Consider the following 17,050-nt stretch of genomic DNA (forward strand, 5'->3'; position numbering starts at 1 on the left):
AGAATTAACCTTGTTACTTAAAATTGGCAGTAGATAAAAGGAGTCCCCTAATTAAACCCGATTTTTAACCTTCAGATAGATGATTAGTAGTTCTATTGTTACAGTTCTTTTACTAATGAATGATTAAAAACAAAAGTTTTAGGCTTGTGACTTTTAAAAGATTAATTTAAGAAGTCTGAAATAAGTTGCTTTCCAATTGTGTAAAATTACTAACATAATTACTTGCATAGATAGAAATAAAAGGCATAATTTAGAACTCCATTACAACAGAGGTGATAGTAAACCAGTGCCAGTTGGTATGGGATATTGGTGACAAAGTGGCCAAACAATCAGTAAAAATGGGTTGAATCAGCAAGCTTGCCGATTATGACTACTAGTAAGAGATTTGTGTTACAATGTCATCAAGGTTTGGAATTAAATATTTCAGGATACTTAATTTTTATACGGTGTAGGTAAAATTAAAGCCAAAGGTGGAGGGGCAGGTAGTGTCGAGAAAGCAGAGGGACTTGGGAAAGGATGGAAAAGTTGGCAGGGAAGTGGCAGATGGAATGTAGTGTAGCAAAGTGTGGAGTCATGCATTTTGGTCGGAGGAATAAAGGCGTGGATTATTTTCTAAATGGGGAGAGAATCCAGAAATCGGAGGTGCAAAGGGACTTGGGAGTGCTGATGCACGATTCCCAAAAGGTTAATCTGCAAGTCGAATCGGCAGTAAAGAAAGCAAACACAATGCTAGCAGTTATTTTGAGAGGGCTTGTATACAAAAACAGGGATGTAATGCTGAGGCTGTATAAGGCGCTGGTCAGGACGCATTCGGAATGTTGTGAACAATTTTGTGCACCATATCTGAGGAAGGATGTGCTGGCTCTGGAGAGGGTCCAGAGGAGATTTACAAGAATGAGTCCAGGAATGAGTAGGTTAACATATGATGAGCGTTTGACGGTACTGGACCTGTACTTGCTGGGATTTTAGAAAAATGATGGGGGACCTCAATGAAACATACAGAATAGAGAAAGGCTTGGATAGTATGGATGTGAAGCAGATGTTTCCACTAGTGGGAGAGTCTAGGACAAGAGGTTAAAGGACCTCAGATTTAAAGGACGTTCGTTTAGGAAGGAGATGATGAGGATTTTTTTTAGTCAGAGGGTGGTGAATCTGTGGAATTATTTGCCACAGAAGGCTTTGGAGGCCAAGTCAGTGAATATATTTAAGGCAGAGATAGATAGATTCTTGATTAGTACAGGTGTCAGAGGTTATGGGGAGATGGCAGGAGAATAGAAACAGAAAATAGGTGCAGGAGGAGGCCATTTGGCCCTTCGCGCCAGCACCGCCATTCATTGTGATCATGGCTGATCATCCACAATCAGTAACCTGTGCCTGCCTTTTCCCCATATCCCTTGATTCCACTAGCCCCTAGAGTTCTATCTAACTCTCTTTTAAATTCATCCAGTGAATTGGCCTCCACTGCCTTCTGTGGCAGAGTATTCCACTTCACAACTCTCTGGGTGAAAAAGTTTCTTCACGCCTCAGTTTTACATGGCCTCCCCTTTATTCTTAGACTGTGGCCCCTGGTTCTGGACTCCCCCAACATTGGGAATATTTTTCCTGCATCAAGCTTGTCCAGTCCTTTTATAATTTTATACGTCTCTGTAAGATCCCCTCTCATCCTAAACTCCAGTGAATACACCCCCAATCTTTCCTCATATGACCGTCCCTCCATCCCAGGGATTAACCTCGTGAACCTACGCTGCACTGCCTCAATTGCAAGGACATCCTTCCTTAAATTAGGAGACCAAAACTGCACACAATACTCCAGATGTGGTATCTCCACACAATACTGCAGAAGGACTTCTTTGCTCCTATACTCAAACCCTCTCATTATGAAGGCCAACATGCCATTCGCTTTCTTCATTGCCTGCTGTACCTGCACGCTTACTTTCAGTGACTAGTGTACAAGGACACCAAGGTATCGTTGCAATACCCCTTTACCTAATCTAACACCATTGAGATAATAATCTGCCTCCTTGTTTTTACAGCCAAAGTGGATAACCTCACATTTATCTACATTATACTGCAGCTGCCAAGCATCTGCCCACTCACTCAACCTGTCCAACTCACCCTGCAACCTCCTAAAATCCTCTTCACAGTTCACACTGCCACCCAGCTTTGTGTCATCTGCAAACTTGCTACTGTTACTTCTAATTCCATCATCCAAATCATTAATGTGTATTGTAAATAGTTGCGGCCCCAACACCGAGCCTTGCGGCACTCCACTCACCACTACCTGCCATTCTGAAAAGGACCCATTTATTCCTACTCTTTGCTTCCTGTCTGCCAACCGGTTTCTATCTATGTCAATACCCTACCCCCATTACCATGTGCTCTAATTTTGCTCATCAACCTCCCATGTGGGACCTTATCAAAGGCTTTCTAAAAGTCTAGATACACTACATTCACTGGCTGTCCTTCATCCATTTTACATGTCACATCCTCAAAAAATTCCAGAAGATTAGTCAAGCAGGATTTCTCCTTCATAAATCGATGCTGACTGGGACCAATCCTATTACTGCTACCCAAATGCGCAGTTATTACCTTTTTAATAATTGACTCCAGCATCTTCCCCACCACCGATGTCAGGCTAATTGGTCTATAATTCCCTGTTTTTTCTCTCGCTCCTTTCTTGAAAAGTGGGATAACATTAGCTACCCTCCAATCCACAGAAACTGATCCTGAATCAATTGAACATTGGAAAATGATCACAAATGCATCCACGATTTCTAGAGCCACCTCCTTGAGTACCCTGGGATGCAGACCATCAGGCCCTGGGGATTTATCGGCCTTCAGTCTACCCAATACTATTTCTCGTCTAATGCAAATTTTTTTCAGTTCCTCTGGCCCCCAAGATCATCTGTCCTCTAGTACACCTGGGAGATTGTTTGTGTCTTCCTTAGTGAAGACAGATCCGAAGTACCTGTTCAACTTTTCCGCCATTTCCTTGTTACCCATAATAATTTCACCCTTCTGCCTTCCCACATTTGTCTTTACTAATCTTTTTGTCTTAACATACCTAAAGAAGCTTTTACTGTCCTTCTTTATATTCTTGGCCAGCTTTGCTTTGTACCTCATCTTTTCAGCCTTAATTGCCCTTTTTGCTACTTTTGTCCTTTGAAAGTTGCCCAATCCTCTGGCTTCCTGCTACCCTTTGCTACCTTATACATCTTTTCTTTTAGTTTTATTTCATCTCCAACTTCCCTTGTCAGCCACAGTTGCCTCTTACTCCCCTTAGAATCTTTCCTCTTTGGAATGAAATGATCCTGCATCTTCTGGATTATGCCCAGAAATTCCTGCCATTGCTGTTCCACCGTCACTCCTGCTAGTATCCTTTTCCATTCGACCTTGGCCAGCTCCTCTCTCATGCCTTCATAATCCCCTTTCATCAACTGCAACACCGACATTCCTGGTTTAACCTTCTCCCTCTCAAATTGCAAATTAAAACTAATCATATTTTGGTCACTGCCTCCAAGCGGTTTCTTTACCTTGAGTTCCCTTATTAAATCTGGTTTATTGGACAACACTAAATCCGGAATTGCTTTCTCTCTGGTAGGCTCTAGTACAAGCTGCTCTAAGAATCCATCTCGGAGGCACTCCACGAACTCCCTTTCTTGGGGTCCAAAACCAACCTGATTTTCCCAGTCTACCTACACATTGAAATCCCCCATAACCACAGTTGCATTACCTTTGTGACATGCCAGTATTAACTCCTGCTGCAACATACCCCCTATATCCAGGCTACTGTTTGGGGGTCTGTAGATAACTCCCTTTAGTGTCTTTTTACCTTTACAATTCCTCAACTCTATCCACAGTGTTACCTCTCGCAAGGGACTGAATTTCATCCCTCACCAACAGAGCCCCCCCACCTCCTCTGCCCATCTGCCTGTCCTTTCCATAGGACGTATAACCCTGAATATTCAGTTCCTAGTCCCGATCCTCCTGCAGCCACGTCTCTGTAATCCCCCAGAATGGGGTTAGGAGGGAGAGATAGATCAGCCATGATAGAATGGCAGAGTAGACTCGATGGGCCAAATGGCCTAATTCTGCTCCTATCATTTATGATCTTATGAGTTATGAACTGCTAATATCCATGTGGTTAAAATACTCTTTCAGTGCTTTCGGCTGGGGACTTCCAGATGCAATAATGATGCTGAAATGGTGATATGCTCCCAATTTAGGTTGATTTGTAACATGATGGGAAATTACAGACTGTACTATTCCTATGGACCTTCGACCCTTGTCTTCTTTATATTAGAATTAATGAGTTTAGATGTTCTTGTCCAAGTAGTCTTGGAGAACTGCTGAAGTGCAACATGTACATAGTTCCCAGAAATGGGCATCGCAGGTAGAGAGGGAGATCAAAAAAGCATTTGTCTTGCTGGCCTTAATCAGTCAAGGAATGGAATATAGAAGTTGGGATATTACATTACAGTCGTACAAGACGTTGGTGAGGCCACATTTGGAGCATTGTGTTCAGTTTTGGTCACGCAGCTGTAGGAAAGATGCCATTACGCTGGAAAGAGTGCAAAGATTTATGAAGATGCTGACAGTACTCGAGGGCCTGAGATATAGGGAGAGGATAGAACTTTGGTCGTGCAGGAGGCTGAGGAGTGATCTCATAAAGGTATATAAATAAAATTATATAAAATTATGAAGGGAATAAATAGTGTAAATGCACAGAAGCTTTTCCCCAGTTTGGGCAATCAAGAACTAGAGGGCATAGGTTTAAGATGAAAGGGAAAAGATTTAATAAAAACCTGAGGGGCAACATTTTCACACAGAGTGGTGAATATATGGAACGAGATGCCAGAGGAAGTAATTGAGGTAGGTTCAATAATAACATTTAAAAGACATTTGGACAGGTGCCTGGATAGGAAAAATTTAGGATATGGGCCAAACATGGGCAAATGGGACCAGATTAGATGGAGCATCTTGGTTGTGATGGATGTGTTGGGCCTACATCCGTGCTTCTGTTTCTGTTTTCTACTGCACAACTGCCAACAGCTGCGCTATCTCGTGCAGGTTTTGCTCGCGTGGATAATATGGAACTTGCATGCTCTATCACTCTACATAGGTAGTACAGGCTGCACGATAGCCCGAGGGAGATAATCTATTTGTTGTTGGGTTGAGTGAAAATCAAGTGAATTGTTTTGTCCTGGATGATGCCAAGTCTCTGAAGCAGTGGGAAAATTAACCTGTACAATTAAGTGGAGTCCTATTTATGTCTTGATTGTGGTGGGGACGCTTAGAAAAATCATGAGATGGATAACTTGTCTGAAATAAACTTTGACCTGCAATCGTAGCCACAGTTGCCGCGTCAGTTAAGGTTCTGGTCAATGGCAATTTCTGCGATGTTGATCTTGAGGGAATTTGCAAAGTTATAGAATGTCAGGGGAGGTAGTGAAACCCACTCTTGATGGTGATTATTGACTGCCACATCTGTAGTGTGAATCTTTTTTTTGCTACTTACCTGTGAATCAGATCTTTCTACCTGCAGACATGGCCATTTTCACTATCTTCGAAGCTGAGAGTGGAATTGAACATAGCACACTTAGCAAATATTCCTTCAAATATCCCTTCTTCTCACCATCTGGAGGAAAGCTTGTTGAGGAAACACCTAAATATGATTAGATCTGGCACACGGCCTTGAGGATCCCATGCAGTTCCAACCTGCAGTTTACATGGACAAGCACAATCATCTTTCTTTATGTTATTTGATTTTTTTTTTAGATTTAGAGATACAGCGCGCAAACAGGCCCACCGAGTCCACACCGCCCAGCGATCCCCGCATATTAACACTATCCTACACACACTAGGGACAATTTTTACATTTACCCAGTCAATTAACCTACATACCTGTACGTCTTTGGAGTGTGGGAGGAAACTGAAGATCTCGGAGAAAACCCACGCAGGTCACGGGGAGAACGTACAAACTCCGTACAGACGGCGCCTGTAGTCAGGACCGAACCTGAGTCTCCGGCGCTGCATTCGCTGTAAGGCAGCAACTCTACAGCTGCGCCACCGTGCTGCCTTATGAATTCATAAAGTTATACAGCCCAGTTATTACCGGCCCTTTGCCATGTAATGTCCGTTGACTAACAAGTTCCCAAATATAATCATTTACCAGCACTTGGTCTGTAGTCTTCAATGCCTTGGCTATTCAGATACCTTTTAAATGTTGTGAGAGTAGCTGCTCCACCAGCCTCTCAGTATGTGCCAGATTGCAACCATCCATTCACAGACTTATTTTTCTCTTATCCTTTTTAAGTTTAGTTTAGTTTAGAGATACAGTGTGGAAACAGGCCCTTTGGCCCACCAAGTCCGCACTGACCAGCAATCCCAACACTACCCTACACACAATAGGGACAATTTACACTTATACCAAGCTGATTAACCTACAAATCGCTATGTCCTTGGAATGTGGGAGGAAACCGAAGATCTTGGAGAAAACCGACGCAGGTCACGGGAGAACATACAAACTCCGTACAGACAGCACCCATAGTCGGGATCGAACCCGGGTCCCTGGCGCTTCAGGCACTGTAAAGCAGCAACTCTACCATTGAGCCACCACGCTGCCCTCGGCCAACTCCCTTCCGCCCAACTGAAAACCTAAGCCATTTAGTTTTAGATGTTTCTGTAATGGGGACAATTCCTTTACTCTCCACCCTATCTATTGCCTCTAATCAATTTATACCTCAGTAAGGTATACCCTCCACCTTCTCAGTGGCAAGGAAAGCAAATGCAACCTATCCAGTCTCTCACCTTAACTGAAATGCTTCATCCCAGGCAATGTTGTAGTGACATGAACTGCTCACTGTATTCCAGCTGAGGGCTTACCATAGTTTTATAAACCATGACCTCTGTGCTCACATAAACTGTGCCCTAGTTAATTAAAATCCGAAATGCCTTCTTCACCATTTTATATGTCTGTGATGCCAGTTTTCATTCCCTAGGGCCTAACAATCATGGTATGTCATAGCCTTATTGGCCCTCCCTAAATGCATTGCCCTACATTTAGCAGCATTCCATTCCATCTGTTCTGTCCAATTTACCAGCTGATGAATACCTTTCTGTAGACTATAGACTATTCTCCTCATTCCCAACGATACCTCCATGTCCTCCTCACGTCTGCTGAAATCTTACCGATCATACCTTCTAATTCATATCCAATGCTGTCCAATTCACCTCTACCCCATTACGGACATTGGACATTTTCTATGGAACTAGTGTACTATAATGCTGAGAACTATATTCTGCACTCTATATCTTCCCCATTCTCTACCTATTGCACTTGAGTTTGACTAGATTGCATTTATGTATAGTGTTATCTGATCTGATTGGATAGCATGCAAAACAAAGCTTTTCACTGTACCTCAGTACAAGTGACAGCAATAAAGATAAATCTTAACTAAATCTTTAATGTGTATGACATTCAGCAAGGATCCAAAAAGTGATGCATCACTGGTCACAGGCTTCCAAGCACAAAAGCAACCTTCCATCATTTCCCTCTGTCTGCAGTTATTGAGCCCATTTCCAACTTGCCTTGGATTCAGTAGGTTTTAACCTTTCAAAACAGCCTTCCATATCGGACTTTGTCAAGGCCTTACTGAAGTCAAGGTAGACTACAGCAAATGCTCTGCCCTCATGAGTATATTTTGGTACTTCTTCACAAAGCTCAACCAAGTTAGTCAGATATGATTTCTCACCACAAAAGCTATCCCTAATCAACCCCTGGCATTTAAAGTGCGTCCCTCACGCAGCAGTAGAGTTGCCACCTCACAGCGCCTGAATTCTGGGTTTGATCCTGATTATGGGTGCTGGCTTTGCGGAGTTTGTACGTTCTCCCTGTAATCACATGGATTTTTTCCGGATGCTCTAGTTTCCTCCCACATTCCAAAGGTGTGCAAGTTTGTAGGTTAATTGGCTTCTACAAATTGTCCCTAGCATGTAGGATGTGAAACTGGGATAACATAGAACTAGTGTACAGGTGATCGTTAGTCAGCAGAAACTCAGTGGGCCAAAGAGCCTGTTTCCACCTTGGATCTCTAAACTACACCAAACTAAACTAAACTCAACTAAACTAAACTAAACTAAACCTTCACAACTGCCTCTAGTCTGCCTTGCATAGGAGAGACATTCAGTCAACACAATACAGGGAATAAAAAAAGAGTTGCTACTTGCTACTTGCTACAAAACATCACTGAAGTCTCACCTATTCAGTACTGCCTTCAACCACTGAAGATCACCCCACCCTCTGTCTCCTTTCTCTGTTCATTTACTTATCTATCTATTTATTCACTTCCCTATGTTCTCTAAATCCCTGTAAAGCGTCTTTGAGTATATGAAAAGCGCTATATAAATGTAATGTATTATTATTATTATTATTACTTGCATTGGGTTTCTTAATCCTGGCACTCCCTCTGGTGGTGAAACTGGTCCTGCCCCTGTTGTTGCAGTGCACAGGTTACAGGAAATCAATGAATCGTATAATCATTGCAGTAAGGAAGGAATCATCTTCGGAGAGAGGGAATGGGTGACGTTTCGGCTCGAGACCCTTCTTCAGACTGATGTCAGGGGAGCGGGACAAAGAAAGGATATAGGTGGAGACAGGAAGACAGTGGGAGAACTGGGAAGGGGGGAGGGGGGGGGGGGAAGACAGAGACAGAGGAACTATCTAAAGTTGGAGAAGTCAATGTTCAAACCGTTGGACTGCAAGCTGCCCAAGCAAAATATGAGGTGCTGTTCCTCCAATTTCCGGTGGGCCTCACTATGGCATTGGAGGAAGCCCATGACAGAAAGGTCAGACTGGGAGTGGGAGTGGGAGGGGGAGTTGAAGTGCTCAGCCACCGGGAGATCAGGTTGATTAGACAGAGGTTCACCTGCACCTCCTCCAACCTCATCTATTGTATCCGCTGCTCCAGATGTCAATTTCTCTACATCGGCGAGACCAAACACAGGCTCGGCGATTGTTTCGCTCAACACCTTCGCTCAGTCCGCCTTAACCAATCTGATCTCCCGGTGGCTGAGCACTTCAACTCTCCCTCCCACTCCCAGTCTGACCTTTCTTTCATGGGCCTCCTCCAGTGCCATAGTGAAGCCCACCAGATATTGGAGGAACAGCACCTCATATTTTGCTTGGGCAGCTTGCAGCTCAGCGGTATGAAAATTGACTTCTCCAACTTTAGATAGTTCCTCTGTCTCTCTTTTTTCCCCTCCCTCTCTTCTCCCCTCCTTCCCCCCCCTCCCCCCCCCCTCCCCCCCCCCCTCTCCCCCCCTCCCCCCCTCCCCCCCTCCCCCCTCCCCCCCTCCCCCCTCCCCCCTCCCCCCTCCCCCCCTCCCCCCCCCCTCTCCCCCCTCCCCCTCCCCCCCCCCTCCCCCCTCCCCCCCTCCACCCCTCCCCCCCCCTCCACCCCTCCCCCCCTCCCCCCTCTAACGCACCAGCATTCCCAAGTCCTTTTTGCATCTCCAAGCTCTTTAACTATAGTCTTGCAATTTTTTTCTACCTTTCATTTTTCAAAATTTACTTGACCATATCTGAGCCTGTTCAGTTCAATTTAGTTGATTGTCACGTGTAATGAGGTACAGTGAAAAGCCTTTGTTGCGTGCTTTTTCCTTGGCCATTGATTTCTGAATCACTACTGCTCGCTGCATGAAATTTATTCCCTCCTGTCACTCCTGTTCCCTTAGTCATTCACTTTCATCGTTTGTTATTTGTCCTTCTGCCAAAGAAAATAATGCCTAGAAATTGAATATTTCTTGCATAAAGGCATGAATGGAATATTTTATTGTCACATGTGACAAGGCACAGTGAAATTCTTTGCTTGCATACCCAATGTATACAAATAGCGGCCACCTACGGCGCTAACAAAGTTACAAAGTACGCCGGCTCCTCCTTTGTTCTGCTCCCCCCCCCCCCCAACCCCCAGTGGTCCCCCCCCCCCCCCCCCACGCCGGGTCCTCCATTGTGTGTAAACATACACAACAGGACCAATCTGTGAACATTTTGCCTCAGCACACACAGGCTGCAAGATTCAATATTGAAAACAAGACTCCTTAATATACTGCACATATGGTAAAAAATCTTCCTTTGTCCAATCTGCCATTGCATATTGCTAATCTTTCTCCAAGCTTGCTCTGCCATTCAATAAGATTATAGCAGAGACTCAATGTGGAGACACAAAGTTTTAGAACTGTGTCTCACCTCATTCTTTCCACTGAAATGTAACAGTTTGTGTTTTCATGCATTACATTTATTCTGCCAGGTGTACACCCATTCCACCAGTTTGTCTGCATAATCCTAAAGTGTATTGTTATTCACCTCGCAGTTTACTATGCTTCTGTGTTTTATGCCAACTACCAATTTAAAAATTGTGATCTCTCACAAAAATAATTAGGATTGATTAACCAAAGTGGGGGACCTGCTACTCATTCTGAGGTGCACCGCACTATGCATCCCTCCAGCTCAAGAAACAATCATACACTATTTGATATAAGAAGATAACTGCAGATGCTGGTACAAATCGAAGGTATTTATTCACAAAATGCTGGAGTAACTCAACAGGTCAGGCAGCATCTCGGGAGAGAAGGAATGGGTGACGTTTCGGGTCGAGACCCTTCTCCAGCATTTTGTGAATAAATACACTATTTCATTTTTTGTTCTCATTTAGCCATTTTTTTAAATCCATCCTGTTACTGCTATTTTTAAATCCCTCAGCTGCAATCAACTACAATCTTATTTTGGGGCACTTTTTGAAAGACTTTAATACTTTTGTTGAGATGGATGATTTGATCCATTGTATTCAGTCACAGAAGTTTAGAAGAATTTTCAGCTTTGTTTTTTTATGTAGTTAGCTATTGGCAGTCGTGTGTTACAGGGTGAAGGGGTTTGAATTCCAAAAACAAATTGACAAAATTCCAGAATATGATCTGAAACACTAGTTAAAAATTTGGAAATTCACAATAATTAAGATGGAATTTATCATAATCATTGGTCTGAACATGTGCCTGTATTTGGAATTGGTTTTGTATTCCCAAGCCCTGTTAAATTTCAAGGTTAATGTGTGCAAGGGATGCTGAAGCTAATTGCCAAAACCCAGCTGCTCCTGTTGCTGAGATGTTAACTCAATACAGATTGGAAATTGAATCTGGATCAATTAGTTTACTTGGCTTATCACATAAACCAGATAGTGCCTTTTTTTCCAGTAACCCTCAAGGGAACTTAATTTAAATTTTCTCTGTATGAATTACAAGTAAAGTCTGCGATTTTGTATAAACAACATCAGTATAAAAAGAGTTGACAACACGGAATGAGTAAAGCTTTTATTCATGACTAACAACATTATGAAAACATTTATTCAGCAAGAGACAACTGCTGAAAACCAAACTGCTTTAAAATCAGATAGCAGAAATTCCAGTGTTTGCACCTTTCTACATAAAAGCTGGGTTACTGGATAGCAACCTCGTGATTCTATAAACCTCTAGAAGGTCACCCCACAAACTCCTTCATGACTGTGAAATTCAACCTGCAAATTAACCTTTTGGGAATCCTGCACCAGCATTCCCAAGTCCTTTTTGCATCTCTGATTTCTGAATCCTCACAACATTTAGAAAATAGTCTATTCCTTTATTCTACAATAGTCTACCAAAATGCATGACCGCACACTTTGCTATGGTGTCATCGATCTGCCGCTTCTCTGCCCACTCTCCAAACCTGTCCAAGTCCTTCTGCAGGCTCCCTCCTTGCTCCACTACTTGCACCTCCACCTATGTATCATCCGCAAATTTGGCCGCAAAGACATAAATCCCATCATCCAAATCATTAATATGCAATATGAAAGATTGCGACCCCAACGCCGACTCCTGCGGAACACACACATCTGGCAGCCAACCAGAAAAAGACCCCTTTATTCCCACTCTTTGCCTTTGTCATTCGGGCAATCATCTATCCGTACTAGTATCTTCCCTCTAACACCATAGGCGCTCATCTTGTTTAGTAGCCTCACAAGCGGCACCTTATCAAAGGCCTTCTGAAAATCCAAGTAAACACCATCCACTGACTTTCCTTTGTCTAACCTGCTATTTACCTCTTCCTGTGACTAGTTGGACCCATTGCTGTTTGTCATCTAGATGAATGATTTGGATAAGAACATATGTGGCATGTATGCAGATTAGCATTACCAAGTATGCAGATGACACTAAAGTGGATGGTATTCTAGGTAATGAAGATGATTGTTAAAGATTATAGCAGGATCTTGATCGGTTGGGCAGGTGAACTGAGGAATGGTTCATGGAATCTAATACAAGGAAATGTGGGATGTTGCATTTTTGGAAGTCTAACATGGGCAGGACCAACACAGTGAATGGTAGAGCTCTAGGGAGTGTTGTGATGATGAGGGATCCAGGAATGCAGGCGCATGGTTTCTTGAAAGTGGGGAAATTTGCAGAGTTACAGCAGCAAAGTGGATAGCAAAAATAGATAAGCATTCATTATAAATAAAATAAAGATAATTATCTTTAATTACTGGTCTACTGGGAGCAGTGTTGGTTGTGCAGTCCGACAGCAGCAGGAAGGAAGGACCTTTGTTATCTCTCCTTCACACACTTCGTAGATAGGGTGGTCAAAAAGGCGTTTGGCAGTTGGCCTTTATCAGTCAGAGTATTGAGTAATCATGTTACAGTTGTGTAAGATGTTGGTGTGGCCACATTTAGAGTATTATGTTCAGTTATGGTCACCATGTTATAGAAGGGTTGTTGTCAAGCTTGAAAGGGTTCAGAAAAGATTTGCCAGGATGTTATATAAGAAAATAACTGCAGATGCTGGTACAAATCGATTTATTCACAAAATGCTGGAGTAACTCAGCAGGTCAGGCAGCATCTCGGGAGAGAAGGAATGGGTGACGTTTCGGGTCGAGACCCTTCTTCAGCCTGATGAAGAAGGGTCTCGACCCGAAACATCACCCATTCCTTCTCTCCCGAGATGCTGCCTGACCTGCTGAGTTACTCCAGCATTTTGTGAATAAATCGATTTGCCAGGATGTTGTCAGGAACTCGAGGGAGTTCTAGGGAGCAGGCTGGGACTTTATTCCTTGGAATGCAGGAGAATGAGGGGTGATTTTATAGAGGTGTACAAAATCATGAGAGGAATAGATCAGGTAAACGCGCAGAGTTGGCGAATCGAGAACCAGAGGACATAGGTTTAAGGTGAAGGGAGAAAGATTTAAGTGGAACCTGAGGTGCAATTTTTTTTTACAGAAAGGGTGGTGGGTGTATGGAATAAGCTGCTGGAGGAGGTAGTTCAGACAGGTATTATTGCAACGTTTAAGAAACATTTAGGCAGGTACCTGGATAGGATAGGTTTAGAGGGATATGGGCCAAAAGCAGGCAGGTGGGACTAGTGTAGATGGGGTATGTTGGTTGGCTTGGGCAAGTAGGGCCGAAGGGTCCATTTGCACTCTGTAGGAGTTTATCTCTTTAAATCCAAAGATTACCTGTTGGAAATTCATTGATTAATATCTGACGATAGAATTAAGTGACTTTGGGTAGACAAACTGAGTAATTACCCGATAAAAAGAAGACACAATGTGCTGGAGTAACTCAACGGGTCAGACACCATCTCTGGAGAACATGGGTAGGTGACGTTTTGAGTCAGGAGCTTTCTTCAGATTGAAGAGGGGTCCTGACCAGAAAAGTCACCTATATATCGGGCAACTGAACTATCCAACCACAACTAGAGAGCAGTCCTAAACTACTATCTACCTCATTGGAGACCCTTGGACTATCTTTGATTGGACATTACTGGCTTTATCTTGCACTAAAATATATTTTCTTATCATGTATCTGTGCACTGTGAATGACTCGATTGTAATCATGTATTGTCTTTCCATTGACTGGATAGCACGCGACGAAAGCTTTTCACTGTACCGTGATAGGGGTGACAATAAACTTAAACTAAACTAAAATAAGTTCTCTTGAGATGCTGCCTGACGTGCTGAGTTACTCCAGCACTTTGTGCCTTTTTTTAGTAAACCAGTATCTGCAGTTATTTGTTTCTATATTTCTATATAATTAAGTAGATGGTAGTTACTTACATTTAAGCAGCCCTTTTAGTGAACAGATATTAATTTAAGGCTTCATAGTGTAAAACATTGTGATGCCAGCTCTACCCAGTGTATAACTATCAAATACACTGATGGAGGACAATTTATCTTCTTCACTTCTTTGAAGTTTAGTTGTTCTATTTAAGTGAACTATTTTGTGATTCACTTTGGAACAGTACTGCTGCTTGGCTCAGATTGCAGCAGTGGGTGAATTATAGATAGACACAAAAAGCTGGAGTAACCCAGCGGGTCAGACAGCATCTCTGGAGAAAAGGAATAGGTGACGTTTCGGGGTCGAGACTCTCCTTCAGATCAGCAACTGTAGTTCCTTCCTACACCCAGGGTAAATTATGTTTGACTGCATTTTCATGTGCTGATATTTGTTGCCATTCATGCTGATCAATTTATGCTGTCACTGGGAATTCAGAGGTCACAAAATACATTCACTCCCAGAACCCAGAGAATTGAAGAAACCTGGGTTTCAGTCAACCTTTGATCTAATATTTTATTTTTAGCCAAGTTTGTGGAACAATGTGCCTTGAGGAATTTCCATTTGTGAAGGAAACCATAGAATACATTTATATTTCAAATGCATAGAACCAAATATCAACAACTATTAATCAATTGTGCTCTAATTTGATCTTTCTCCGAGGCTTCTCAATAAAATAAGAGCAGGTACAGAAGACAGCTGAAAACAACATGAGAAATAATCTCATTACAATTTGTTTCCATCATAATACATGCTAAATTATATACAGGATAAATTTCTGCTAAATGAACAGAAGTTTGTTGCTTGTTCTATGAATGTTCTTGAAATAGTGACAACCTTAGGTATGTATAAATATATTTATGTAGGAGTCATTACTACAGAAATGGAACTATGCACAACAGTAACAAAATTGCTCAGAGTTCTGATGGAAAATTGCCAGCCTCAAATGTTAAATCTGTTTCTCCTGCCTCTGCCACTCAGTACTGATGACATTTTCTGTTGTTATTTGTAACAAAATAGGTCCTAGGAGAATTCCTCCAAACAAGTCTGATTGTATAATGGAGAACAGTTAAGTAATATCGGTGAGGATAGTAATGCCTAATAACGGCAGGTAAACGTTTGGAAATAGGAAAGGGAGATATCATTTACCGAGAGTTTGCTTAAATCAATTTCTACATTGATCCTGAAATGATGTGATTGAATTAATGTGCTCCATGCAACATTTTATACAAGGACAAGCATCAGGCATCAGGAGTGCCAGCCTGACTCATCTGAGCTAATAAAGCAGCCACTTTTCTTCATCTGTATCATTTAGCCATCGTCGTTGTGCATAATAGAGTGAGAAGAGGTGGCGATTGGAGAGATTGTGTATAAATAGAAGATAGAGCGAGATTTGGAAATAAATACTAAATGAGCCTTGAAATGGCTGCCACAGAGTCATGAGGTAACTCAGCGGGTCAGGCAGCAACTTTGGAGAAAATGGACAGATGGCGTTTCAGGTGGAGACCCTGTCCTTATATCTATGGCTTGAACTGGCTGGACTGACTTCCTCTTGGTTTGGAGAATATAGACCTTTTCCTCAAGCTCACCTCACACCTAAAATTTAAATTGACCTGCCCACTTATGTGAAGGAATAAAACACCTAATTACGTTTTAGTCCATAATGATCAATATGACTTGTAGATCAAAATTCAGTAAATTAAAAGGAGAGCATGTATGTAAGTAGTCCATCATAAAATGCAAGTGTTCATGATTAAAAATATTCCTCCTTTTCAAGAGTCCGTCTTTACATCTTCTAAAGCAGTTGAGTCCCTCTTAGGTATATTTACTCCTGGCACCAATTTTCACTGACTTTGATATTCATAGTGGTACACTTTCCCTGGCACCAACTGCTGCCGAGAGCCAGTACCTGCATTCACTGGAGAATAGCTCACCCGAAACTAACTTCTGTGGTGGTACAACTCTAGTGGGAATGTCTCTTATTGTCATATATTTGAGTGTCAGTCGATGAAATATCTCATGACCAATGTTGATGTCTGCAAGATGTATGACCGGATTTGGAAAAGCTATGCAACTTCAGGTCTTCATCAAATGCAAGGGACAGTCATTGACTTTATCGTTGTGCCAGGAATATGCCACTATTTCTAGCAGCTAATCGAATAAAGCAGCCAGCTGCTATTGGTATTTCTATGGCATCTGTTTTCGTTTTCCATGACAACCAAAATGAAGGGTTCAATTATTAGCAGATTTGCATAGTTCAATGTTCAGAACAGTCTGGACTGACGTATTGAAAATTAGATCATTCAGGTTTCATTTCAATCTTTGAACAGATTTAATTGCAACTGCATCTCTAGTCTTAATAATAGTCATTTGCAAATGAACTGGAATGGTATGTAATTTTGTCAGTGGCACATCAACAAAACCAAGAGCTTGGGGTTTTACCAATGTCAGACAAAGTTGAATTATTTCAGGGCATGATAAAAACTTTTGACTAAGAATTGTTCTTGGCAAGAGCAGACAATCACGAGTGCAGGTTCCTATTATGTCACAGGCAATCCTGACTTAAATTATGCCACAGGATCTAGATCCTGGAACATCCCAGCTGACTATGCTTCACTAAAAGCACTTCAACAGGTCAATGATGACAGAAGAGCAGAGTGGTTATAACATGGATGGAGGTCATTTGGCCTGTTAAATCTGTATCGACTACATCCAGCTAGTCCCACTCTGCCACTCCCTTTCCCATAGCAATAGAAATTATGTATAGGAAGGAACTGCAGATGCTGTTTTACACTGAAGACAGACACAAAATGCTGGAGTAACTCAGCGGGACAGGCAGCATCTCTGGATAGAAGGAAGGGGTGACATTTCGGGTCGAGACCCTTCTTCAGTCTCACCCATTCCTTCTATCCAGAGA

The sequence above is a fragment of the Rhinoraja longicauda genome, chromosome 5 (assembly GCF_053455715.1).
Source record: "Rhinoraja longicauda isolate Sanriku21f chromosome 5, sRhiLon1.1, whole genome shotgun sequence".
NCBI classification, from domain to species: domain Eukaryota; kingdom Metazoa; phylum Chordata; class Chondrichthyes; order Rajiformes; family Arhynchobatidae; genus Rhinoraja; species Rhinoraja longicauda.